Genomic DNA, 26,998 nt, shown 5'->3' on the forward strand with positions numbered 1-26,998 from the left:
AGGGTTGCACCTGACGTGTACAACCAACCGCAGTTAAGGGTGTCTAGTCCCCCTTGTCAGAGCGTGAAACATCAGGCATGGTGGAACTTGAGTGTGTAATGCGTGTTACTAACAATGGCCAGGCTTCCTCACTTCCCAATGAACGGAACGTTGTCTTTCAGTGGGTTACATATGTTTGCATGTATGGTCTAATTCACGAACAAAAATGGAAGCATATTGCTGTACTCATTTTCCTACGTTTGGACCACATTTCTGACTTTTGGGAATTCTGAGAGTACCTCGGGAAAATTGAAACTGCCTACGCTTTTGAGGAGCGCTCACATGCATAGAATTTGCCCATGAGACTTTCAACCAGGTAAGATTACTGAATACGGTTATCTGGGAAAAATATGTTTTGGTGGTAAAGCTCCATTATCATTCTCTTCACTCCATTAAATACAGGGTTTCTCCCACCCACCCCTTCCTAGAAACACAGATATGCCTTTCCCTGACAGGAGTACATTTTCAGGCTTTTCCAGGGTGGGAACTTCATTAAACAGGATGTGAATACCCACCAAAGAGTTTGCTTACATTTGCTCATGTTTGTAGGTAAAGCCTCTCTGGAAGGCCAAGAAACTAACTCATGAGAAACTACTTTGTTGCTTAGTGTCCTACAGTCTAAACCACAAATCGAAATAGCTTTCTGTAGGCAGCCCTTGACTAATGTTTGATAACAACACCAGAACTGCAAAGAAATCAACAGAAAAATACGTGAGAAGCTATACGCAACAGCAAGAACTTAAAAACAAACAGTTTTGAAAGTTATAAGGTAAAGGCCTCAATGGGTCAAAATAAGTGCAGTTTGAAAGACTAAAGTTCATAGTCAAAGCCAAAACGTATTTCACAAAAATGGGGGAAATAGCCATAAATGTATGAAAGAAATAAAGCGCATACAGGTTATCAACAGCGTTCACTGGGGTGCAACAGTGAAATTATATTGTTCCACTAAGGGGGATGCAGCCCCTCACTGAAGTGCTTGAACACACCAGAATCTATGCTATCATGCATGCAGCTTCTTTGATGGGAAATGTTTTCAAACATTCCCAACACTATTTAAAATTGTGGCAATGATCACATTCTTCAGATACTTCAGGATGAGCTCCACATTGTTCAGCTCTCTTGTCAAAACGGGTGGGTACACCTCACAATCACAGGCATTCACCACTTTTCGCAGGACCTCGCTGATCCACATGGGACTCTCACATGCAGTGGATGCTCCTTCCCTCCACAAGACCCTGCACATACAAACTCAGAGGGATGCTGGACTGGCTATTCAGAAGGATGTCTGCTTGTTCCGGGGATCTCAGATCATCAAGGACCATTCTAACTTTCCACAACACAACCTCCTTGAAGCATTCCCGCCCAAACCCAGTTTCCGCACACACCTCCGAAAAGACCAGTAGAAAAGGTCAGGAAAGTAGCTTCCACAGCTCAAGGATAAAGTCCTGAATACACAGATCTTGGTCTGCAGCTCAGTATTCAGCCTAAATCCCCCTGGGAGGCAGTACAATGCAGGTTGTCTTCTTGCGTTGTTTTCCAAGCTATTTCTGAGCTCCCAGAGAAAACAAAAATGGTTATTAAAATAGGAGATAACATTCCATTGGTGGGTGACTAAAACTAACCTATAAAAATTTCCCACAATCCCTTACTCGAAGTGTCATTGCAATACAAAAACTCCTACGGAGGATGACATGAACGTTCGCCCAGTGCGATTTGTGCTCTAAAATACAATAATGTTCAGGGTGGCTCTATCCCTAAGAGCTCTCCATCTCCAAGGTCCATCTACTACTAGGCAGATCAGCATAGTGCTCTGAGATCTAGCCTTCCCTTTTCCTGGTATTACGTGAGTACCCTATGAAATGGTTATAATCCCCACCCCAAGAAGGTTCTCCACAATGTGCAGTCGTAAATTAAAGCCGTTCTGTGGCAGACATTCACATTATGTTTGAACAAAAACTAACCAAAGCTTGCATCTCATCATGCTAGTGCAGTCAGTTTAAACACCCAATTTCGCATGTCTCAAAAGTCACGACAAATAAAAGAAGCTTAAATCCATCTCGGGACAGATTATAACAAGTATATGGTTATGTTAATTACTTTTTCCACGAATTAGTTTCAAATAATTAGTGAAGTTACCTTTCATTTCATTAATCTATTAGAATGAAGACCAGTACTGGACTGGATTTTGTGTTTTAAACCATGGATGTTATCATATCCTACAGCTCGGAGTTCATATATTGTCCAAAGCAGCAAGATAGGCCACCCGGTATAAATACTGAACGATTACAAGGAGTCTGTTCACAATAATTTACACATTTCAATTACAGCCTGTAAGGATGGGGCCCACTCTACTGGGAGATGCACCGAGGGGCAGAAACATACTTAAGAGAGCAGAAGGGCTTTAAGCCACAATAGAGGGCAAAACAGTGGTGGCTCGCTGGAGGGAAAAGGGGCGGCGCAGTGCGGGGTGAGTGGGGGAACATGACGAAAAAGAAATCTAATAAAAACAATTTTTAAACTTATCATTTGCACTGCGTCGAGCCTCACCATTCCGATCTGCTCCCTGCCCTGCGTCCAGTCCTAACTAATCCTGCTTTCATGCTGCTGGATTGTATGGAGCGCCCAGCCAGGGCGCTCAGAGGCAGAGTGAAAGTCTTTGCCTGCTGTCTCCAACCCAGCAATGCAGTTCACTCCTCCTCGTCCCCATAACAGCCCCATGGCTCCACACCTTTTACTATAATATGAGGATAAGCATAGTTTATTATTGTTTTAACTTAAATGTTTGGCAGCTGCTGCTGCTAGAGGTGGGGGGGTGACGCTCCTCTTCCATAGCAGAAGAGGCACCCCGGGATCAAAAGTGTAGTGTTCTAAAACGAACAGATAGGGGGAAACATGCAATTCACACCACATCAGCCATAAATTGGTGAAGTGTACATTTCACGATACTAGTGTAATTTTCATAGTCTCAAATCTCATTTGTGAGTATTAAGGGGTGCAACTCAGGCCCCTGCAGTGTAGGAAGCCCAAAACCCTTCAATGGGGGCCCATTTGGCCAAAGGCCAATGAATATCTATGAGATATTGGAAACTTAGGGGCCCCTCATCGTATTCTGCGGGGGACTGGGGTGTGGAGGTGACATAGTTTTGTGTTACACCACTGTGAGTATTATGACTTTATCCTCACATGTGGATTGATTTATGCACCTATGCTGAATTTGTGAACACTATGTAATGAGTAGAGGAAGTTAGACTATTGTGTAATTATGATTATTATCAACTAATCAACAATAATAATGAGACAGTCAGGTCTAAGACTAAAGAACGTTATACTAGCTTCAAAATGTAGCTGAAAGATAATTGAGTTTACAATAAAACATGTTTTCGTATGCACATTCAAATAAACTACATTACAAATAGAGAAAATTATTTACTTTAGTTTACGTAGTGTCAATGGGGAGCCCAAACCTGATATTACAAATTGTTTACTGCTGCATCAATGTCTTATAGCTACCTCAGTCACTCTTCCGGAATAAACTCAAACGAAATAATTCAAAACAAGCAAGCAACAGAAAATCAACATACCCCCCCCCCCCCCCCCGCCAGCAGCGACAGCTGCAAATTTTTTACCAAACAATGATAATAAACTGTGTTTATTGTTGTTTGGTAAAAGGGGTGGGGTCACTGGGGTGACTGCACTGATGGGGGTGCATTCCCCCTTAAAGCCATGTGTGTTTGGCCGGCTGTCTCGGGCCAGCCAACCCACATGCGCTGTAGGTTCTCTCTAGCCCAGGGCGCTCCTAGCCAATCCTGACACTGCTTCGAGCAGCGCCAGGATTGGCCGCAGGGCAGGTGAGGAGCCTGTGCCTGCAGCAAGGAGAAGCAGAAGCGGAACATCGCGCGGCATTGAGGTGTTTTTTTCTATTTTTTCTTTTATTTTAATTCTCCCTCTGCCCCGCGTGCCACCCCTCCCCTTCACCTTCCCGCGAGCCGCTCCTGCAAATGCCTTTCATAGGATGATCAATATAACACTCGACACACAATCATTACTTTAGTTTTATAATATCAAACTACGAACCCTGCAGTTTCTGCGTCACTAAAGCAGTGGACCAATTTACTGGAGTCTCATTTAGCTTTAAACGTGCACTGTGCAACTCAGAACGACAACACCCATTGCTTGTCGTGCATAATATACCTCAGTGCATTTTAATTGGAAGTTACGGTAATTCTTTCATAGGCTTCCAAGATATTCCACTCAAATTTCAATTGTTGTCATGCATAAAGGTTTGGCACATAGTTTTCAGTACTCTGTGCACAGCAGACGCATCTGGCATGGACACCAGGAGTCTCTGAAGTTGGGAGACATTTCTACATGGCTGAGTTTTAATTTACAGTGCTGCCTAAGTACTTGGCTCCTCATATCCAGGAGTCATGCGTGAGTTCCGGATTTTCGAGGAGCAGCTGAGGTGCAGTCATCAGACAACAACCCGATACCGCTAATCTGGATGATTGCTTCCATTAGTCAGGTCAATAACAGACATTCTAAGGGGGAGATCCAAGCTGAAAATAGATAGTTTTTATATTAAGTTTTGTTAAGACATGTTTATTTTTGATTATTACCAATTCTTATGGTTTCTCGATGCACTAGATAGTTATGTAATTTTAGATATACAACCAATTACAACGACACCATGCATGGCAACATGAATATTCCAACACATTATGGAGATTAAACAAAGTATTTCAATAAGTGTTCTATTTGCCAGAGGTATTTATTTATCCTGATTTAATACATTATGACTCCCTTAACTAAATCGTTTCCAACCGCAGGCCAAAATAAGCAAAAACAGAAAATGGGTCATCGTTAGTAGAAAGGAAACGTGTTCAGTATCTTTCTTTAAGTCAGCAGAAGCCATTAAATCCCGCTGCTGTGTCTGGTGAAGGTCCCCAAGGCATGCAAATGTTGTTTTTTTAGGAAAAGTGCCTCTGACGTGTAATAAGAGCTGTGAAAAAAGGAGCCCACGGTAAGTAGGATTTAAAAAATGCACATTTTCCTGTCCATGATTATTCACAAATCGCCTATCCATCTTTCAATTCTGAGCAAGGGGTTTCACCGGCGAGTAACGGAAAAACACTGAACGTTTGCTAAATTAGATTGCCTCATTTTCTTGAGTCATTTTATAGCGCTCACTCACCAACGCCTCAAGGAGCTGGACAGACAAAACGTCCAAGGAATACAAACCGCCAAAGAAACCAAATTTCTAACTAGAGAATATTTCTTATTGAATTTTTAGAACATAGGAGTGATAAACTTCAGTACTTCCCGTGTCACCACCTCTAAACTGAGCCCCAGGCAAAAAGATGCTCTACCATTCAATAAACTCAAGAATATTGTTGTCCGCCTTTCTAAAGGTCTAAGGTGAGTTTTTAAGCAGCTGGTGACTGAAAGTGGTGGGCTATAAACGCCTGCCTGAATACCACATGTCAAGTGAGGAAAGTGTGCAAAAGTGTTTTTTTTTTCTTCCTGTCTTTGCCAAGGTCTATGGAAAGTTTCATGACCGTAAATAGGATGTGAAGTTTTTGCACATTCCTCATTCGCAGGAAATTCGTGACATCTGTACCAATGTATATTGCAAAAAGCATTGGCATTAAAAACTCCTCAGAAAGGAGACTTGCAGGAAAAAGTCTGCATACATGAGTTTTGTTTGATTCCATTAACGGGCCTATTGACAAACTACATTTTGCAGTATGTTTAGTAGTACTACAATAGTACTACTCATTTATCTCAAAATGCTGTTCACAGCCCTATGCGAGGAGGTCTCTGCCTCTCCTACCCTTTATGTGCAGAGATCGACGAACCAGCTGCGGAGATCTACCCACACATACACCAAAGTTTTAGTAGTAAATGTGAGAAAGACAGGAGGGATTGGCTAGAAAATGGGGATTACTTACTACTAAATTAAAGAGGTTTAGGGAGAGGTATAGAGGGGATAAGGGAGGAATGAATGTTTAAGCAAGGACTAGAATCACCCACAAAAAAGTAAGACCATTGTTATTCAGAAGCTGCACTTATATAGTTTTCAGAGCCAAACAGGACACAAAATCTGAGCTGGAGTAAGTGTACTCCAGCTCAGACTTGGATTAAACAGAGGACCAAACATGGTGACCACTGATGCTGCGAAACACTCCAACTGAACATAATGGAGGCAGGGACTTAAAAGAGAACCCTGTAGGAAAATATACACAATTATTTTGATGTATAGATATATATATGTATATATATATATATAGAGAGAGAGAGATAAAGAGAGAGAGAGAGATTATCAGGTGGCAGTCGCCACTGAGTAGTTATAGTTAGGACCAAGTTTCTATAGAAAAAGTGTTTTTTGTTTTGCTTATAACTTTGAGGTTGTCTGATGAATCTTCACAAAAAAGCTGTCAACAGCGCTCACTTGCTGGAAGCGGAGGGTTCCTCTGTTTACCTGCCTGCAGAGATGCAGACAAGGAAACAGAGGAAACTATTGCTCTGAAAGAGAGAGCTGCATATTTGGCAGCTCCCTCTCTGTGACAGCAATGCTGGCTCTCGCAGGAGGTGGGCAGCCAACTGGGACTGTGGGGGCCTTCAGGCTCCCCCCACAGACCCCAACCATTTTAACTGCCCGCCCTGGAGGGCAAAACCATAGAGATTCACCTGTTATAGATAGAGTTATCACAAGTATTCACCTGTTAGAGTTATCTCACGTAACTAACTTGTGCCCTAAGGCAACTATAACTCACACCCTTGCCATGCACTGCTAATTACCCTACAAATTATGGCACTCATGACATCTTTGATAACATAATTGATAGCATCAATGTACTATTTGCAGTAATGTTTTTGAGGACAAAACTGTGCATTCCAGGGGCACAATTTATAGTTACCTGAGGGCACGAGGTGAAAGACCAGTTTAGCAATATTATGACAACACCGGAAAAATTAACGTGAGCTTGATACAATGTATGAGAATGGAGTGGCTGTGACTTGCAATTTGAAACCGCAATAGTTTTGAGATAGATTCTGTCTGGATTTGGCGTAAGTAATGACGTGTCGGTTGGGGTCGTTGATTGACAGGGTTTCTAATCCAAGTTGGTATTGATTGATTTTATTGTTTTGTTTTAGTACTCTGATATTATATTGATCTTGAGAATAGACACGTTTTTGAGCAGGATCTAAGTGACATGAGGTTCAGTATGATGGAGTGTTAGGTTGTCTTTTGGGATGATGGAGAGCCTGTTGTCCAATCGGAGCTTGATTGGATCCGGGGAATACTTGACTGATACTCTTACAAGGATTTTTTGCTAACGGTTGAGAATTTGAACAGGTTCATGAAAAACAAGCGCAGCAATATTATTATTTCTCCAGAATACTCACAGCCACTCCAATGCAAAGTATAACAATGGTGCAATGCGGTGGGAATTTAGGCATGCATTATGCAATCTGTACAGATTTCGACTATTGAGTATTGATTGACTGGGGTTCGGATCTCAGTGGGCACTGGATGTTTTTATTTTTATTTCGTTAATTTGTGAATTCCGATATATTTATCTTTTATCCAGCTCCCTCATGCCTATTTTAGGCTAATGTACTCACGGTTAACAATCATTTTATTTCTGAAACCTGTTTTGTAGATGAACTGCGTGTTACCGGCAATGTTACCATATATTTGCAGCGATTGCTAAGGACTTGTACTCAAAGTGCAATCATAGATGGGTTTTGAAATGATCTAGTGAGCAATGTCTCTTGGTCAACTCTAATTGGAGCCAACGGTCCGAATTTGTGGCGGGAAATAGAGTAATTAAGGGTGATGTTTCTGCGGTGACTGATTGGCAGACTGCAGTAGTCATTCAGACGCTACTGCCTTTATTTTTATATGGTAACCCGTAAGTTAAGGGCAATGGTTTCAGTTAGGTGATTTAATGAGGTTTTAATTTATATTAAATGCTGGAGAAATTCTGACCGAGGGTGTTATTTGCCCTACTAGTGAGGTAATTTGTTTATGTGTATTTCGTGACTAGCAAAACAACATTGCAACAAGGGGCTTTGTAATTTGTATTTCAAATAGACGTGAAATGAGAATTTGCATCACAAAACCTATCTGTATGATTTGGCATTTGATGTTTTATAGGAACAATCTTAGGATAGTCCTTTCAGTAATACAAACAATAATTGTGCAACCTTAATTCAGTGTATTGGGGGTTGAGATTTTGTATCCTATGTGCGATTGCAGATAGCCGTGCAGTATTGGATTTTTTTCTAGAATTTGGTGGTTCGAATAATGGGGCTTAATTAGAGTATTGAGGGGAAGTCAGGCAGGACGTTTTGGGGATTATGCCTCATTATGTATATATATGTTTTGTCTTCACAGTTATTGTACATATTATTGGAGGTATTCAACCATGCATGAATTATTGATTACAGTCTATAGTGATGACTTATAGTGGGCATAATAGATAGGTATTAGCCTTTGATTGAGTGGGCATTTTTTATAATGTTGCGTGAGGATGTAGGCATTTATGCCAGAGTGTTTATTGTTATTGTATATTTTTTCTAGTTTAACTAATAGCGCCTTGGTGTCAGTGCTATTTTTTCCATTGACTTACCTTGAAGGAAGGAGGTTAAATCAGACACAAAAAGGTAAGAGTTCAATATTGAGGTTGCTTGTTACTGCTTTTGTGCCCAAGCTTAAGGGACACTCTCTAAAAAGAACAGTGAGTGGGTATCTAATAACCGTGCAAGTACCTAGCAATTTGGGTAATTGGAGAATAGCTTCCCGATGGGGATTAATCTCTTCATACCATAAAATACTTCCTGGCTGTTCTGCTGTCTAACTGTGGATAATGTCAGTACAGAGTATTGCAATTTCTTTCTGATTTGTTTTGCACAGATGATGTCGAATTTTTAGAACAAGATTTCAATTGTTTGCATTGTCATTATGTAAAAACGTGCTTGGATTGTTCATAACAATGATTTTTCTTAAAATCCTAATTTACTTTTGGGGCTTTTCCCTCACATGTTCATTCTAATGGATATTGTATGTATAGGCATTGTAATCTCTTTTTGATTAGTTTTTTACAGTTTATGCTGTATTTCCTGAACAAGATTTCAATTGCTTGTATTGTCATTATGTCAAACTGTGTTTGGATTGTTCACAAAAATGATTTTCATATAACCCAATCCACTTCTGTTTTTGTTTTCTCTACTGTTCATTCTTATGTATGTGCATGTTCCCTTAGATGCACTAAAGAAGAGTGGCGAACACAAGTATATATTATATTTCTACGTGCTTATGTAAACATACATTTTGTTTGTTTTTCTTTGTATCCTTATGCTTATCTTTCTCTACTCTAACAGCCCTGAAGAAGCGTGTGTGACGCGAAACACTTGCTGGCCGTGGCTTTTATGTATTGTTTCCTGCTCTATCAGAAGAAAAATCATACCTGATTGGAAATAAAAGAAAAGTATTTGGAAACATATAACTTGTTGAGCAGTGTTGTTCTCAGCTCACACATAAACGATTTTCAATATGGACACTTATCCAAAGATCTGGGACATTTAGCACTCAGTACATTTCCTGATACTCTGTAATGTGGTGTTTGGTGTATGTATGTATATATATATATATATATATATATATATATAGCTAGCTAGCTAGCTATAAAGAACTGTAATTTAAAATATATATTAATAAAACATCTACAATTATTATGAAATGTTTTAATGACCTATTTAATTTCTTAACAAATACAACCTTATTAAAAAATAAATACATCTTTTTATTTAAATTAAACCTATACATACATTTTAGTAATGTTTAATACAGAATAAATCATTATAAACATTTTACTTTAGCTGTTTTTTTTAAATCGTTAAAATAATACCTTTAATTTACTTTTATATATTTAAGTCTACACTTAGTTGTAACTTCACAGTCGGAAATGGTGAATTGCCAAAAGTATTAAAGGTACTACAAAATGTAGTAGTAAATTTACACGTGTAGATTTACGCACATGCTAATTTACCTTTGCAAATAGGCCCCTGTAGGAAGTTGGCTCTGTATGCACTATTTCAAAGTAAGGAATAGTATGCACAGAGTCCAAGGGTTCCCCTTAGAGGTAAGATAGTGGCAAAAAGAGATAATACTAATGCTCTATTTTGTGGTAGTGTGGTCGAGCAGTAGGCTTATCAAAGGAGTAGTGTTAAGCATTTGTTGTACATACACACAGGAAATAAATGAGGAACACACACTCAGAGACAAATCCAGCCAATAGGTTTTGTTATAGAAAAATATCTTTTCTTAGTTTATTTTAAGAACCACAGGTTCAAATTCTACATGTAATATCTCATTTGAAAGGTATTGCAGGTAAGTACTTTAGGAACTTTGAATCATTTCATTAGCATGTATACTTTTCACATAAAACACAATAAGCTGTTTTAAAAGTGGACACTGCAATTTTCACAGTTTCTGGGGGAGGTAAAGTAATGTTAGTTTTAACAGGTAAGTAAGTCACTTACAGGTTTCAGTTTTTGGTCCAAGGTAGCCCACCGTTGGGGGTTCAGAGCAACCCCAAAGTTATCACACCAGCAGCTCAGGGCCGGTCAGGTGCAAAGGTCAACGAGGTGCCCAAAACACATAGGCTATAATGGAGGGAAGGGGGTGCCCCGGTTCCAGTCTGCCAGCAGGTAAGTACCCGCGTCTTCGGAGGGCAGACCAGGGGGGTTTTGTAGGGCACCGGGGGGGACACAAGTCCACACAGAAAGTACACCCTCAGCAGCGCGGGGGCGGCCGGGTGCAGTGTGCAAACAAGCGTCGGGTTTCCTTTAGTTTTCAATGGGAGACCAAGGGGGTCTCTTCAGCGATGCAGGCAGGCAAGGGGGGGCTCCTCGGGGTAGCCACCACCTGGGCAAGGGAGAGGGCCTCCTGGGGGTCACTCCTGCACAGAAGTTCCGTTTCTTTAGGGGCTGGGGGCTGCGGGTGCAGAGTCTTTTCCAGCCGTCGGGAAATGGAGTTCAGACAGTCGCGGTCAGGGGGAGCCTGGGGATTCCTTCTGCAGGCATCGCTGTGGGGGCTCAGGGGGGACAACTTTGGTTACTCACAGTCGTAGAGTCGCCAGAGGGTCCTCCCTGAGTTGGTTGTTCTTCACCAGTCGAGTCGGGGTCGCCGGGTGCAGTGTTGCAAGTCTCACGCTTCTTGCGGGGAGTTGCAGGGGTCTTTAAATCTGCTCCTTGTAACAAAGTTGCAGTTCTCTTGGAGCAGTGCCGCTGTTCTCGGGAGTTTCTAGTCTTTCTTGCAGCTGGGCAGTCCTCAGAGGATTCAGAGGTCGCTGGTCCCTTGGAAAGCGTCGCTGGAGCAGGTTTCTTTGGAAGGCAGGAGACAGGCCGGTAAGTCTGGAGCCAAAGCAGTTGGTGTCTTCTGTTCTTCCTCTGCAGGGGTTTTTCAGCTCAGCAGTCCTTCTTCTTCAGGTAAGTTGCAGGAATCTAAATTCTTAGGTTCAGGGAAGCCCTTAAATACTAAATTTAAGGGCGTGTTTAGGTCTGGGGGTTTAGTAGCCAATGGCTACTAGCCCTGAGGGTGAGTACACCCTCTTTGTGCCTCCTCCCAAGGGGAGGGGGTCACATCCCTAATCCTATTGGGGGAATCCTCCATCTGCAAGATGGAGGATTTCTAAAAGTTGGAGTCACTTCAGCTCAGGACACCTTAGGGGCTGTCCTGACTGGCCAGTGACTCCTCCTTGTTTTTCTCATTATTTTCTCCGGCCTTGCCGCCAAAAGTGGGGGCCGGGGCCAGAGGGGGCGGGCAACTCCACTAGCTGGAGTGTCCTGCGGTGCTGGCACAAAGGGGTGAGCCTTTGAGGCTCACCGCCAGGTGTGACAGCCCCTGCCTGGGGGAGGTGTTAGCATCTCCACCCAGTGCAGGCTTTGTTACTGGCCTCAGAGTGACAAAGGCACTCTCCCCATGGGGCCAGCAACATGTCTCTAGTGTGGCAGGCTGCTGGAACCAGTCAGCCTACACAGATAGTTGGTTAAGGTTTCAGGGGGCACCTCTAAGGTGCCCTCTGGGGTGTATTTTACAATAAAATGTACACTGGCATCAGTGTGCATTTATTGTGCTGAGAAGTTTGATACTAAACTTCCCAGTTTTCAGTGTAGCCATTATGGTGCTGTGGAGTTCGTGTAAAACAGACTCCCAGACCATATACTCTTATGGCTACCCTGCACTTACAATGTCTAAGGTATTGCTTAGACACTGTAGGGGCACAGTGCTCATGCACTGGCGCCCTCACCTATGGTATAGTGCACCCTGCCTTAGGGCTGTAAGGCCTGCTAGAGGGGTGACTTATCTATACCTGCATAGGCAGTGAGAGGCTGGCATGGCACCCTGAGGGGAGTGCCATGTCGACTTACTCGTTTTGTTCTCACCAGCACACACAAGCTGGCAAGCAGGGTGTCTGTGCTGAGTGAGGGGTCTCCAGGGTGGCATAAGATATGCTGCAGCCCTTAGAGACCTTCCTTGGCATCAGGGCCCTTGGTACCAGGGGTACCATTTACAAGGGACTTATCTGGATGCCAGGGGGTGCCAATTGTGGATACAAAAGTACAGGTTAGGGAAAGAACACTGGTGCTGGGGCCTGGTTAGCAGGCCTCAGCACACTTTCAATTCAAAACATAGCATCAGCAAAGGCAAAAAGTCAGGGGGTAACCATGCCAAGGAGGCATTTCCTTACACAACCCCCCCCAAACAAAAGAGGATGAGACTAACCTTTCCCAAGAGAGTCTTCATTTTCTAAGTGGAAGAACCTGGAAAGGCCATCTGCATTGGCATGGGCAGTCCCAGGTCTGTGTTCCACTATAAAGTCCATTCCCTGTAGGGAGATGGACCACCTCAACAGTTTTGGATTTTCACCTTTCATTTGCATCAGCCATCTGAGAGGTCTGTGGTCAGTTTGAACTAGGAAGTGAGTACCAAAACGGTATGGTCTCAGCTTCTTCAGGGACCAAACCACAGCAAAGGCCTCCCTCTCAATGGCACTCCAACGCTGCTCCCTGGGGAGTAACCTCCTGCTAATGAAAGCAACAGGCTGGTCAAGGCCATCATCATTTGTTTGGGACAAAACTGCCCCTATCCCATGTTCAGAGGCATCTGTCTGCACAATGAACTGCTTGGAGTAATCTGGAGCTTTTAGAACTGGTGCTGTGCACATAGCTTGTTTCAGGGTGTCAAAGGCCTGTTGGCATTCTACAGTCCAGTTTACTTTCTTGGGCATTTTCTTGGAGGTGAGTTCTGTGAGGGCTGTCACAATGGATCCATATCCCTTCACAAACCTCCTGTAGTACCCAGTCAAGCCAAGGAATGCCCTGACTTGAGTCTGGGTTTTTGGAGCTGCCCAGTCCAGAATAGTCTGGATCTTAGGCTGGAGTGGCTGAACTTGGCCTCCACCTACAAGGTGTCCCAAGTAAACCACAGTTCCCTGCCCTATCTGGCATTTGGATGCCTTGATAGAGAGGCCTGCAGATTGCAGGGCCTTCAAAACCTTCTTCAGGTGGACCAGGTGATCCTGCCAGTTGGAGCTAAAGACAGCAATATCGTCAAGATAAGCTGCACTGAAGGACTCCAAGCCAGCAAGGACTTGATTCACCAACCTTTGGAAGGTGGCAGGGGCATTCTTTAAACCAAAGGGCATAACAGTGAACTGATAATGCCCATCAGGTGTGGAGAATGCTGTCTTTTCTTTTGCTCCAGGGGCCATTTTGATTTGCCAGTACCCTGCTGTTAAGTCAAAGGTACTTAAGAATTTGGCAGCCCCTAATTTATCAATCAGCTCATCAGCTCTAGGAATGGGATGGGCATTTGTCTTGGTGACAGAGTTAAGTCCTCTGTAGTCCACACAAAACCTCATCTCTCTCTTTCCTTCTTTGGTGTGAGGTTTGGGGACTAAGACCACTGGGCTAGCCCAGGGGCTGTCAGAGTACTCAATTACTCCCAATTCCAGCATCTTGTGGACTTCCACCTTGATGCTTTCCTTAACTTGATCAGACTGTCTGAAGATTTTGTTTTTGACAGGCATGCTGTCTCCTGTGTCCACATCATGGGTACACAGGTGTGTCTGACCAGGGGTTAGGGAAAAGAGCTCAGCAAACTGTTGTAGGACCTTCCTACAGTCAGCTTGCTGTTGGCCAGAGAGGGTGTCTGAATAGATCACTCCGTCCACTGAGCCATCTTTAGGGTCTGATGAGAGGAGATCAGGGAGAGGCTCACTCTCAGCTTCCTGGTACTCATCTTTTACAATCAACAGACTTACATCAGCCCTGTCATGGAAGAGTTTTAGGCGGTTTAGATGGATCACCCTCTTGGGGCTCCTGCTTGTGCCTAGGTCCACCAGGTAGGTGACCTGACTCTTCTTTTCCAGGATTGGGTAAGGGCCACTCCATCTGTCCTGAAGTGCCCTGGGAGCCACAGGCTCCAAAACCCATACTTTCTGCCCTGGGGTTCAAATTCAACCAGTGCAGCCTTTTGGTCATACCAACACTTCTGGAGCTGTTGGCTGGCCTCAAGGTTTTTGCTTGCCTTTTCCATGTACTCTGCCATCCTTGAGCGAAGGCCAAGTACATAGTCCACTATGTCTTGTTTAGGCTCATGAAGAGGTCTCTCCCAGCCTTCTTTAACAAGAGCAAGTGGTCCCCTTACAGGGTGGCCAAACAGAAGTTCAAAGGGTGAGAATCCTACTCCCTTCTGAGGCACCTCTCTGTAAGCGAAAAGCAGACATGGCAGGAGGACATCCCATCTCCTTTTGAGTTTTTCTGGGAGCCCCATGATCATGCCCTTTAATGTCTTGTTGAATCTCTCAACAAGGCCATTAGTTTGTGGATGATATGGTGTAGTGAATTTATAAGTCACTCCACACTCATTCCACATGTGTTTTAGGTATGCTGACATGAAGTTGGTACCTCTGTCAGACACCACCTCCTTAGGGAAGCCCACTCTGGTAAAGATACCAATGAGGGCCTTTGCTACTGCAGGGGCAGTAGTCGACCTAAGGGGGATAGCTTCAGGATACCTAGTAGCATGATCCACTACTACTAGGATGTACATATTTCCTGAGGCTGTGGGAGGTTCTAGTGGACCAACTATGTCCACACCCACTCTTTCAAAGGGGACCCCCAACACTGGAAGTGGAATGAGGGGGGCCTTTGGATGCCCACCTGTCTTACCACTGGCTTGACAGGTGGGGCAGGAGAGGCAAAACTCCTTAACCTTCTGGGACATATTGGGCCAGTAGAAGTGGTTGACTAACCTCTCCCACGTCTTGGTTCGTCCCAAATGCCCAGCAAGGGGAATATCATGGGCTAAGGTCAGAATGAACTCTCTGAAACCCTGAGGCACTACCACTCTCCTAGTGGCACCAGGTTTGGGATCTCTTGCCTCAGTGTACAGGAGTCCATCTTCCCAATAGACCCTATGTGTTCCATTTTTCTTGCCTTTGGACTCTTCAGCAGCTTGCTGCCTAAGGCCTTCAAGAGAGGGACAGGTTTCTTGTCCCTTACACAGCTCTTCCCTTGAGGGTCCCCCTGGGCCTAAGAGCTCAACCTGATAAGGTTCCAGCTCCATAGGCTCAGTTCCCTCAGAGGGCAGAACTTCTTCCTGAGAAGAGAGGTTCTCTTTTTCTTGCTGTGTTGCAGCTGGTTTCCCAGCTGACTTTCCTTTTCTCTTGGTAGGCTGGGCCTTTCTTCCAGACTCCAGCTCTACTTTTTCACCCTGTGCCTTGCACTGTGCCCTTGTCTTGACACACACCAGTTCAGGGATACCCAGCATGGCTGCATGGGTTTTCAGTTCTACCTCAGCCCATGCTGAGGACTCCAGGTCATTTCCAAGCAAACAGTCTACTGGGATATTTGAGGAGACCACCACCTGTTTCAGGCCATTGACCCCTTCCCACTCTAAAGTTACCATTGCCATGGGATGTACTTTAGTCTGATTGTCAGCGTTGGTGACTGGATAAGTTTGTCCAGCCAGGTATTGGCCAGGGGAAACCAGTTTCTCTGTCACCATGGTGACACTGGCAACTGTATCCCTCAGGCCCTCTACACTTGTCCCATTAATTAAGAGCTGCTGCCTGTATTTTTGCATGTTAGGGGGCCAGGCAGCCAGTGTGGCTAAATCCACCCCACCCTCAGAGACTAATGTAGCTTCAGTGTGACACCTGATTTGCTCTGGGCACACTGTTGATCCCACTTGGAGACTGGCCATTCCAGTTTTAGCTGGAGTGGAGTTAGAAGTGGTATCTTTCTTGGGACAGGCCTTGTCTCCAGTTTGGTGTCCAGACTGACTACAGCTACGACACCAGGCCTTTTTGGGATCAAAGTTTTTACCCTTGTACCCAGAATTGTTTTGTGAAGAGGCTCTGGGCCCACCCTCCTGTGCAGGTTTTTGGGGGCCTGTAGAAGACTCTTTACTATTTTTGTTTTTGGCTGTCTCTCCACCTTTCCCCTGGGGAGGTTTTGTGACCCCTTTCTTTTGGTCACCCCCTGTGGAAGTTTTGGACACCCTAGTCTTGACCCAATGGTCCGCCTTCTTTCCCAATTCTTGGGGAGAAATTGGTCCTAGGTCTACCAGATGCTGATGCAGTTTGTCATTGAAACAATTACTTAACAGGTGTTCTTTCACAAATAAATTGTACAGCCCATCATAATTACTTACACCACTGCCTTGAATCCAACCATCTAGTGTTTTGACTGAGTAGTCTACAAAGTCAACCCAGGTCTGGCTCGAGGATTTTTGAGCCCCCCTGAATCTAATCCTATACTCCTCAGTGGAGAATCCAAAGCCCTCAATCAGGGTACCCTTCATGAGGTCATAAGATTCTGCATCTTTTCCAGAGAGTGTGAGGAGTCTATCCCTACACTTTCCTGTGAACATTTCCCAAAGGAGAGCACCCCAGTGAGATTTGTTCACTTTTCTGGTTACACAAGCCCTCTCAAAAGCTGTGAACCATTTGGTGATGTCATCACCATCTTCATATTTAGTTACAATCCCTTTAGGGATTTTCAACATGTCAGGAGAATCTCTGACCCTATTTATGTTGCTGCCACCCTTGATGGGTCCTAGGCCCATCTCTTGTCTTTCCCTTTCTATGGCTAGTATCTGTCTTTCCAAAGCCAATCTTTTGGCCATCCTGGCTAAATGGATGTCCTCTTCACTGGAGTTATCCTCAGTGATTTCAGAGAGGTTGGTCCCTCCTGTGAGGGAACCAGCATCTCTGACTAGTATTTGTGGAGTCAGGGCTTGAGAGGCCCTGACCTCCCTAGATAGGACTGGTAGGGGGGAATCATCCTCCAATTCACTATCCTCATCCTCTGTGTTGCCATCCTCAGAGGGGTTGGGCTTTTCAAACTCTGCCAACAGCTCCTGGAGCTGTAGTTTGGAAGGTCTGGGGCCCATTGTTATTTTCTTTATTTTACAGAGTCACCTTAGCTCCCTCATCTTAAGATGGAGGTAAGGTGTGGTGTCGAGTTCCACCACATTCACATCTGTACTAGACATTATGCTTCTCAAAGTTGGAATACTTTTTAAGAATCTAAAACTAGTTCTAGGTTCTAATTCAAACTTTCACAAACTTTTAAACTCTAAAAGCAATGCTAACAGGGACTAACACAAGGCCCTAGCAGGACTTTAAAGAATTTAGAAAAATAGTTCAAATTGCAAAAACAATTTCTAATGACAATTTTTGGAATTTGTCGTGTGATCAGGTATTGGCTGAGTAGTCCAGCAAATGCAAAGTCTTGTACCCCACCGCTGATCCACCAATGTAGGAAGTTGGCTCTGTATGCACTATTTCAAAGTAAGGAATAGTATGCACAGAGTCCAAGGGTTCCCCTTAGAGGTAAGATAGTGGCAAAAAGAGATAATACTAATGCTCTATTTTGTGGTAGTGTGGTCGAGCAGTAGGCTTATCAAAGGAGTAGTGTTAAGCATTTGTTGTACATACACACAGGCAATAAATGAGGAACACACACTCAGAGACAAATCCAGCCAATAGGTTTTGTTATAGAAAAATATCTTTTCTTAGTTTATTTTAAGAACCACAGGTTCAAATTCTACATGTAATATCTCATTTGAAAGGTATTGCAGGTAAGTACTTTAGGAACTTTGAATCATTTCATTAGCATGTATACTTTTCACATAAAACACAATAAGCTGTTTTAAAAGTGGACACACTGCAATTTTCACAGTTCCTGGGGGAGGTAAAGTAATGTTAGTTTTAACAGGTAAGTAAGTCACTTACAGGTTTCAGTTTTTGGTCCAAGGAAAGCCCACCGTTGGGGGTTCAGAGCAACCCCAAAGTTATCACACCAGCAGCTCAGGGCCGGTCAGGTGCAAAGGTCAAAGAGGTGCCCAAAACACATAGGCTATAATGGAGAGAAGGGGGTGCCCCGGTTCCAGTCTGCCAGCAGGTAAGTACCTGCGTCTTCGGAGGGCAGACCAGGGGGGTTTTTGTAGGGCACCGGGGGGACACAAGTCCACACAGAAAGTACACCCTCAGCAGCGCGGGGGCGGCCGGATGCAGTGTGCAAACAAGCGTCGGGTTTCCTTTAGTTTTCAATGGGAGACCAAGGGGGTCTCTTCAGCGATGCAGGCAGGCAAGGGGGGGGCTCCTCGGGGTAGCCACCACCTGGGCAAGGGAGAGGGCCTCCTGGGGGTCACTCCTGCACAGAAGTTCTGTTTCTTTAGGGGCTGGGGGCTGCGGGTGCAGGGTCTTTTCCAGCCGTCGGGAAATGGAGTTCAGACAGACGCGGTCAGGGGGAGCCTGGGGATTCCCTCTGCAGGCGTCGCTGTGGGGGCTCAGGGGGGACAACTTTGGTTACTCACAGTCGTAGAGTCGCCGGAGGGTCCTCCCTGAGTTGGTTGTTCTTCACCAATCGAGTCGGGGTCGCCGGGTGCAGTGTTGCAAGTCTCACGCTTCTTGTGGGGAGTTGAAGGGGTCTTTAAATCTGCTCCTTGTAACAAAGTTGCAGTTCTCTTGGAGCAGTGCCGCTGTCCTCGGGAGTTTCTAGTCTTTCTTGAAGCTGGGCAGTCCTCAGAAGATTCAGAGGTCGCTGGTCCCTTGGAAAGCGTCGCTGGAGCAGGTTTCTTTGGAAGGCAGGAGACAGGCCGGTAAGTCTGGAGCCAAAGCAGTTGGTGTCTTCTGTTCTTCCTCTGCAGGGGTTTTTCAGCTCAGCAGTCCTTCTTCTTCAGGTAAGTTGCAGGAATCTAAATTCTTAGGTTCAGGGAAGCCCTTAAATACTAAATTTAAGGGCGTGTTTAGGTCTGGGGGGTTAGTAGCCAATGGCTACTAGCCCTGAGGGTGAGTACACCTTCTTTGTGCCTCCTCCCAAGGGGAGGGGGTCACATCCCTAATCCTATTGGGGGAATCCTCCATCTGCAAGATGGAGGATTTCTAAAAGTTGGAGTCACTTCAGCTCAGGACACCTTAGGGGCTGTCCTGACTGGCCAGTGACTCCTCCTTGTTTTTCTCATTATTTTCTCCGGCCTTGCCGCCAAAAGTGGGGGCCGGGGCCGGAGGGGGCGGGCAACTCCACTAGCTGGAGTGTCCTGCGGTGCTGGCACAAAGGGGTGAGCCTTTGAGGCTCACCGCCAGGTGTGACAGCCCCTGCCTGGGGGAGGTGTTAGCATCTCCACCCAGTGCAGGCTTTGTTACTGGCCTCAGAGTGACAAAGGCACTCTCCCCATGGGGCCAGCAACATGTCTCTAGTGCGGCAGGCTGCTGGAACCAGTCAGCCTACACAGATAGTTGGTTAAGGTTTCAGGGGGCACCTCTAAGGTGCCCTCTGGGGTGTATTTTACAATAAAATGTACACTGGCATCAGTGTGCATTTATTGTGCTGAGAAGTTTGATACCAAACTTCCCAGTTTTCAGTGTAGCCATTATGGTGCTGTGGAGTTCGTGTAAAACAGACTCCCAGACCATATACTCTTATGGCTACCCTGCACTTACAATGTCTAAGGTATTGCTTAGACACTGTAGGGGCACAGTGCTCATGCACTGGTGCCCTCACCTATGGTATAGTGCACCCTGCCTTAGGGCTGTAAGGCCTGCTAGAGGGGTGACTTATCTATACCTGCATAGGCAGTGAGAGGCTGGCATGGCACCCTGAGGGGAGTGCCATGTCGACTTACTTGTTTTGTTCTCACCAGCACAAACAAGCTGGCAAGCAGGGTGTCTGTGCTGAGTGAGGGGTCTCCAGGGTGGCATAAGATGTGCTGCAGCCCTTAGAGACCTTCCTTGGCATCAGGGCCCTTGGTACCAGGGGTACCATTTACAAGGGACTTATCTGGATGCCAGGGGGTGCCAATTGTGGATACAAAAGTACAGGTTAGGGAAAGAACACTGGTGCTGGGGCCTGGTTAGCAGGCCTCAGCACACTTTCAATTCAAAACATAGCATCAGCAAAGGCAAAAACTCAGGGGGTAACCATGCCAAGGAGGCATTTCCTTACACAACCCCCCCCCCAAACGAAAGAGGATGAGACTAACCTTTCCCAAGAGAGTCTTCATTTTCTAAGTGGAAGAACCTGGAAAGGCCATCTGCATTGGCATGGGCAGTCCCAGGTCTGTGTTCCATTATACAGTCCATTCCCTGTAGGGAGATGGACCACCTCAACAGTTTTGGATTTTCACCTTTCATTTGCATCAGCCATCTGAGAGGTCTGTGGTCAGTTTGAACTAGGAAGTGAGTACCAAAACGGTATGGTCTCAGCTTCTTCAGGGACCAAACCACAGCAAAGGCCTCCCTCTCAATGGCACTCCAACGCTGCTCCCTGGGGAGTAACCTCCTGCTAATGAAAGCAACAGGCTGTTCAAGGCCATCATCATTTGTTTGGGACAAAACTGCCCCTATCCCATGTTCAGAGGCATCTGTCTGCACAATGAACTGCTTGGAGTAATCTGGAGCTTTTAGAACTGGTGCTGTGCACATAGCTTGTTTCAGGGTGTCAAAGGCCTGTTGGCATTCTACAGTCCAGTTTACTTTCTTGGGCATTTTCTTGGAGGTGAGTTCTGTGAGGGCTGTCACAATGGATCCATATCCCTTCACAAACCTCCTGTAGTACCCAGTCAAGCCAAGGAATGCCCTGACTTGAGTCTGGGTTTTTGGAGCTGCCCAGTCCAGAATAGTCTGGATCTTAGGCTGGAGTGGCTGAACTTGGCCTCCACCTACAAGGTGTCCCAAGTAAACCACAGTTCCCTGCCCTATCTGGCATTTGGATGCCTTGATAGAGAGGCCTGCAGATTGCAGGGCCTTCAAAACCTTCTTCAGGTGGACCAGGTGATCCTGCCAGTTGGAGCTAAAGACAGCAATATCGTCAAGATAAGCTGCACTGAAGGACTCCAAGCCAGCAAGGACTTGATTCACCAACCTTTGGAAGGTGGCAGGGGCATTCTTTAAACCAAAGGGCATAACAGTGAACTGATAATGCCCATCAGGTGTGGAGAATGCTGTCTTTTCTTTTGCTCCAGGGGCCATTTTGATTTGCCAGTACCCTGCTGTTAAGTCAAAGGTACTTAAGAATTTGGCAGCCCCTAATTTATCAATCAGCTCATCAGCTCTAGGAATGGGATGGGCATCTGTCTTGGTGACAGAGTTAAGTCCTCTGTAGTCCACACAAAACCTCATCTCTCTCTTTCCTTCTTTGGTGTGAGGTTTGGGGACTAAGACCACTGGGCTAGCCCAGGGGCTGTCAGAGTACTCAATTACTCCCAATTCCAGCATCTTGTGGACCAGAGAGGGTGTCTGAATAGATCACTCCGTCCACTGAGCCATCTTTAGGGTCTGATGAGAGGAGATCAGGGAGAGGCTCACTCTCAGCTTCCTGGTACTCATCTTTTACCATCAACAGACTTACATCAGCCCTGTCATGGAAGAGTTTTAGGCGGTTTAGATGGATCACCCTCTTGGGACTCCTGCTTGTGCCTAGGTCCACCAGGTAGGTGACCTGACTCTTCTTTTCCAGGATTGGGTAAGGGCCACTCCATCTGTCCTGAAGTGCCCTGGGAGCCACAGGCTCCAAAACCCATACTTTCTGCCCTGGTTGAAATTCAACCAGTGCAGCCTTTTGGTCATACCAACACTTCTGGAGCTGTTGGCTGGCCTCAAGGTTTTTGCTTGCCTTTTCCATGTACTCTGCCATCCTTGAGCGAAGGCCAAGTACATAGTCCACTATGTCTTGTTTAGGCTCATGAAGAGGTCTCTCCCAGCCTTCTTTAACAAGAGCAAGTGGTCCCCTTACAGGGTGGCCAAACAGAAGTTCAAAGGGTGAGAATCCTACTCCCTTCTGAGGCACCTCTCTGTAAGCGAAAAGCAGACATGGCAGGAGGACATCCCATCTCCTTTTGAGTTTTTCTGGGAGCCCCATGATCATGCCCTTTAATGTCTTGTTGAATCTCTCAACAAGGCCATTAGTTTGTGGATGATATGGTGTAGTGAATTTATAAGTCACTCCACACTCATTCCACATGTGTTTTAGGTATGCTGACATGAAATTGGTACCTCTGTCAGACACCACCTCCTTAGGGAAGTCCACTCTGGTAAAGATACCAATGAGGGCCTTGGCTACTGCAGGGGCAGTAGTCGACCTAAGGGGGATAGCTTCAGGATACCTAGTAGCATGATCCACTACTACTAGGATGTACATATTTCCTGAGGCTGTGGGAGGTTCTAGTGGACCAACTATGTCCACACCCACTCTTTCAAAAGGGACCCCCACCACTGGAAGTGGAATGAGGGGGGCCTTTGGATGCCCACCTGTCTTACCACTGGCTTGACAGGTGGGGCAGGAGAGGCAAAACTCCTTAACCTTCTGGGACATATTGGGCCAGTAGAAGTGGTTGACTAACCTCTCCCACGTCTTGGTTTGTCCCAAATGCCCAGCAAGGGGAATATCATGGGCTAAGGTCAGAATGAACTCTCTGAAACCCTGAGGCACTACCACTCTCCTAGTGGCACCAGGTTTGGGATCTCTTGCCTCAGTGTACAGGAGTCCATCTTCCCAAAAGACCCTATGTGTTCCATTTTTCTTGCCTTTGGACTCTTCAGCAGCTTGCTGCCTAAGGCCTTCAAGAGAGGGACAGGTTTCTTGTCCCTTACACAGCTCTTCCTTTGAGGGTCCCCCTGGGCCTAAGAGCTCAACCTGATAAGGTTCCAGCTCCATAGGCTCAGTTCCCTCAGAGGGCAGAACTTCTTCCTGAGAAGAGAGGTTCTCTTTTTCTTGCTGTGTTGCAGCTGGTTTCCCAGCTGACTTTCCTTTTCTCTTGGTAGGCTGGGCCTTTCTTCCAGACTCCAGCTCTACTTTTTCACCCTGTGCCTTGCACTGTGCCCTTGTCTTGACACACACCAGTTCAGGTATACCCAGCATGGCTGCATGGGTTTTCAGTTCTACCTCAGCCCATGCTGAGGACTCCAGGTCATTTCCAAGCAAACAGTCTACTGGGATATTTGAGGAGACCACCACCTGTTTCAGGCCATTGACCCCTTCCCACTCTAAAGTTACCATTGCCATGGGATGTACTTTAGTCTGATTGTCAGCGTTGGTGACTGGATAAGTTTGTCCAGCCAGGTATTGGCCAGGGGAAACCAGTTTCTCTGTCACCATGGTGACACTGGCACCTGTATCCCTCAGGCCCTCTACACTTGTCCCATTAATTAAGAGCTGCTGCCTGTATTTTTGCATGTTAGGGGGCCAGGCAGCCAGTGTGGCTAAATCCACCCCACCCTCAGAGACTAATGTAGCTTCAGTGTGACACCTGATTTGCTCTGGGCACACTGTTGATCCCACTTGGAGACTGGCCATTCCAGTTTTAGCTGGAGTGGAGTTAGAAGTGGTATCTTTCTTGGGACAGGCCTTGTCTCCAGTTTGGTGTCCAGACTGACTACAGCTACGACACCAGGCCTTTTTGGGATCAAAGTTTTTAACCTTGTACCCAGAATTGTTTTGTGAAGAGGCTCTGGGCCCACCCTCCTGTGCAGGTTTTTGGGGGCCTGTAGAAGACTCTTTACTATTTTTGTTTTTGGCTGTCTCTCCACCTTTCCCCTGGGGAGGTTTTGTGACCCCTTTCTTTTGGTCACCCCCTGTGGAAGTTTTGGACACCCTAGTCTTGACCCAATGGTCCGCCTTCTTTCCCAATTCTTGGGGAGAAATTGGTCCTAGGTCTACCAGATGCTGATGCAGTTTGTCATTGAAACAATTACTTAACAGGTGTTCTTTCACAAATAAATTGTACAGCCCATCATAATTACTTACACCACTGCCTTGAATCCAACCATCTAGTGTTTTTACTGAGTAGTCTACAAAGTCAACCCAGGTCTGGCTCGAGGATTTTTGAGCCCCCCTGAATCTAATCCTATACTCCTCAGTGGAGAATCCAAAGCCCTCAATCAGGGTACCCTTCATGAGGTCATAAGATTCTGCATCTTTTCCAGAGAGTGTGAGGAGTCTATCCCTACACTTTCCTGTGAACATTTCCCAAAGGAGAGCACCCCAGTGAGATTTGTTCACTTTTCTGGTTACACAAGCCCTCTCAAAAGCTGTGAACCATTTGGTGATGTCATCACCATCTTCATATTTAGTTACAATCCCTTTAGGGATTTTCAACATGTCAGGAGAATCTCTGACCCTATTTATGTTGCTGCCACCCTTGATGGGTCCTAGGCCCATCTCTTGTCTTTCCCTTTCTATGGCTAGGATCTGTCTTTCCAAAGCCAATCTTTTGGCCATCCTGGCTAACTGGATGTCCTCTTCACTGGAGTTATCCTCAGTGATTTCAGAGAGGTTGGTCCCTCCTGTGAGGGAACCAGCATCTCTGACTAGTATTTGTGGAGTCAGGGCTTGAGAGGCCCTGACCTCCCTAGATAGGACTGGTAGGGGGGAATCATCCTCCAATTCACTATCCTCATCCTCTGTGTTGCCATCCTCAGAGGGGTTGGCCTTTTCAAACTCTGCCAACAGCTCCTGGAGCTGTAGTTTGGAAGGTCTGGGGCCCATTGTTATTTTCTTTATTTTACAGAGTGACCTTAGCTCCCTCATCTTAAGATGGAGGTAAGGTGTGGTGTCGAGTTCCACCACATTCACATCTGTACTAGACATTATGCTTCTCAAAGTTGGAATACTTTTTAAGAATCTAAAACTAGTTCTAGGTTCTAATTCAAATTTCACAAACTTTTAAACTCTAAAAGCAATGCTAACAGGGACTAACACAAGGCCCTAGCAGGACTTTAAAGAATTTAGAAAAATAGTTCAAATTGCAAAAACAATTTCTAATGACAATTTTTGGAATTTGTCGTGTGATCAGGTATTGGCTGAGTAGTCCAGCAAATGCAAAGTCTTGTACCCCACCGCTGATCCACCAATGTAGGAAGTTGGCTCTGTATGCACTATTTCAAAGTAAGGAATAGTATGCACAGAGTCCAAGGGTTCCCCTTAGAGGTAAGATAGTGGCAAAAAGAGATAATACTAATGCTCTATTTTGTGGTAGTGTGGTCGAGCAGTAGGCTTATCAAAGGAGTAGTGTTAAGCATTTGTTGTACATACACACAGGCAATAAATGAGGAACACACACTCAGAGACAAATCCAGCCAATAGGTTTTGTTATAGAAAAATATCTTTTCTTAGTTTATTTTAAGAACCACAGGTTCAAATTCTACATGTAATATCTCATTTGAAAGGTATTGCAGGTAAGTACTTTAGGAACTTTGAATCATTTCATTAGCATGTATACTTTTCACATAAAACACAATAAGCTGTTTTAAAAGTGGACACACTGCAATTTTCACAGTTCCTGGGGGAGGTAAAGTAATGTTAGTTTTAACAGGTCCACTTACAGGTTTCAGTTTTTGGTCCAAGGTAGCCCACCGTTGGGGGTTCAGAGCAACCCCAAAGTTATCACACCAGTAGCTCAGGGCCGGTCAGGTGCAAAGGTCAAAGAGGTGCCCAAAACACATAGGCTATAATGGAGAGAAGGGGGTGCCCCGGTTCCAGTCTGCCAGCAGGTAAGTACCCGCGTCTTCGGAGGGCAGACCAGGGGGGTTTTGTAGGGCACCGGGGGGGACACAAGTCCACACAGAAAGTACACCCTCAGCAGCGCGGGGGCGGCCGGGTGCAGTGTGCAAACAAGCGTCGGGTTTCCTTTAGTTTTCAATGGGAGACCAAGGGGGTCTCTTCAGCGATGCAGGCAGGCAAGGGGGGGGCTCCTCGGGGTAGCCACCACCTGGGCAAGGGAGAGGGCCTCCTGGGGGTCACTCCTGCACAGAAGTTCCGTTTCTTTAGGGGCTGGGGGCTGCGGGTGCAGGGTCTTTTCCAGCCGTCGGGAAATGGAGTTCAGACAGTCGCGGTCAGGAGGAGCCTGGGGATTCCCTCTGCAGGCGTCGCTGTGGGGGCTCAGGGGGGACAACTTTGGTTACTCACAGTCGTAGAGTCGCTGGAGGGTCCTCCCTGAGTTGGTTGTTCTTCACCAGTCGAGTCGGGGTCGCCGGGTGCATTGTTGCAAGTCTCACGCTTCTTGCGGGGAGTTGCAGGGGTCTTTAAATCTGCTCCTTGTAACAAAGTTGCTGTTCTCTTGGAGCAGTGCCGCTGTCCTCGGGAGTTTCTAGTCTTTCTTGCAGCTGGGCAGTCCTCAGAGGATTCAGAGGTCGCTGGTCCCTTGGAAAGCGTCGCTGGAGCAGGTTTCTTTGGAAGGCAGGAGACAGGCCGGTAAGTCTGGAGCCAAAGCAGTTGGTGTCTTCTGTTCCTCCTCTGCAGGGGTTTTTCAGCTCAGCAGTCCTTCTTCTTCAGGTAAGTTGCAGGAATCTAAATTCTTAGGTTCAGGGAAGCCCTTAAATACAAAATTTAAGGGCGTGTTTAGGTCTGGGGGGTTAGTAGCCAATGGCTACTAGCCCTGAGG

Source organism: Pleurodeles waltl, chromosome 6 (assembly GCF_031143425.1).
Source record: "Pleurodeles waltl isolate 20211129_DDA chromosome 6, aPleWal1.hap1.20221129, whole genome shotgun sequence".
Taxonomy (NCBI): Eukaryota; Metazoa; Chordata; class Amphibia; order Caudata; family Salamandridae; genus Pleurodeles; species Pleurodeles waltl.